The sequence below is a fragment of the Coenobita brevimanus genome, chromosome 19, assembly GCF_032717465.1.
Source record: "Coenobita brevimanus isolate Jiangsu-jjx chromosome 19, ASM3271746v2, whole genome shotgun sequence".
Lineage (NCBI taxonomy): Eukaryota > Metazoa > Arthropoda > Malacostraca > Decapoda > Coenobitidae > Coenobita > Coenobita brevimanus.
Window position 1 is genome coordinate 21,682,534 of NC_136972.1, and position 1,759 is coordinate 21,684,292.

At 39.2% G+C, this 1,759-nt stretch overlaps 1 non-coding gene across 1 annotated transcript; it reads right to left on the bottom strand.

The window, feature by feature from the left end:
- Positions 1-269: 269 nt before the first annotated feature.
- On the bottom strand, positions 270-388 carry LOC145391767 (5S ribosomal RNA). The gene has a single exon (XR_013895897.1). It is a non-coding gene; the product is annotated as a 5S ribosomal RNA (ribosomal RNA).
- Positions 389-1,759: the final 1,371 nt, after the last annotated feature.

Below are 1,759 nucleotides of genomic sequence, written 5' to 3' on the forward strand. Positions count from 1 at the left end.
CGGAACAGAGAAAGATAATGTACACTTTAAGTGAGAATACTAAAAATCACTACTGTCCCGTAAAGTTCCAGGTTCAAACCAAAGAGGTAAAATTACAAGTTAAATTTAATGGTCAAACTAACAACAAAACATTCAGGACTCATAAGGATAATGTCATTCATTCATTGCCAGACGCCATGAATCCCAGACGGGATGGCCAAGGGCTTAGAGTTAATTGTTTTACAGGGAGGGGCACTAATCCTCCACCAACCCCACTTGACACGTAGGGATGCCAACAGCATCTGGTGTTCCCAGGAGGTCACCCATCCAAGTACTAACCAGATCCAACGTTGCTTAACTTCGCTGATTGGACGGGAAGCGGTGTACTCAACGTGGTATGGCCGTTGGCTAATGTAATAGCAAAAAACAGGTTAAATATATGGTTAACTGCAATAGCCTCTATTAACACGAAATTAGCATGAATAAATTTATCTAAGTCAGCCCTGATAAAATGAAAATACCAGATAATACGCAGTGAATGCAAGATATATTATTACAGATACGAAATATTATGAACAATGGCTGACATGAAACATTACATTAATCACAAAAACCTTACTAGGCCTAAGAATCAACACCTTATGCTACACAGTACAAGAAAAAATGCAATAACACTTATACTCAAATTACACAGCTGCTAGATGGTTGGAGACTTCCTGAGCACTCACAATAATAATAACTGTACAGGGGAGGACACAGATGTGAACAAAATGAGGAGTAGATCTAAGTGGCAATAATGCAGAGACTGAGCTGATTATATAGGGGCCGGCAGAGCTTGATACAACTTGTAAGAAGGACGCGCAAATGAAGCCAGAGGGGACAGAGAGTTGACACTCCTGCTCTGAACAACAGAAAGAACGACTTACTCTACTATAAGGGAGGAGGGGGGGAGTGAGGTAGAACACGCTCGTGATCAAACATGCAGCTTAATGTACGTTAGAATTACACAAAGGATGATGAAATCATAGGCTATGTAACAATATATATATATGCTCGTGTATATATGTATATATGTATCAATGTATACAGTATACATATATATATTTTTGCCTTAATGACCAGGGGCTCCGGCCCCAATGGTCGATAGGAGAAAAAAAAAAAAAAAAAGAGAGAGAAAAAAAAGGGGACTTCTCACTCAGATCTCGTACAGCTAACTTCGGTTCTTGGTCGCGTCAGGCCCAGTTTCTTGTATATAAGTCTCATTTATTAAAGAAGAAAGTGTACGTACAAGAGTCTTTTGTTCCACTATAACTTCGCCTCGCTATACTCCCGTGACAGTTGATAACAGTAAATATAGCTCTATCTTCAACCAGTTTTGAGTTATAGCCCCCTGAATATCCGTGACCTTGAGTTTGACCTTTCAAGGTCACTTAAGGTCAAAGGTCTTGGCGTCAAATGAAAGCTCATATTACGAGTTCCTGTATGTTCATAATAGTAATTGTATCTTCAACCGGTTTCAAATTATAGCCCTCTGAAAATCCGTGATCTTGATTTTGACCTTTCAGGGTCACTCGATTACCTCCAAAATTTAATCACTTTCTTTTGGCACCAATGCCCACATATCTTGAAAGTTTCATGTAATTTCATTCGGGCGTTTTTCCATAATGTTGCTAACAAAGAAAGATAGTAAGAAAGAAAGAAAGAAACAAACAAAGAAACTCGACCAAAACCAACACCTTGCGGACTCCGTCCAGGAAGGCAATGATGTGTTACATACAGA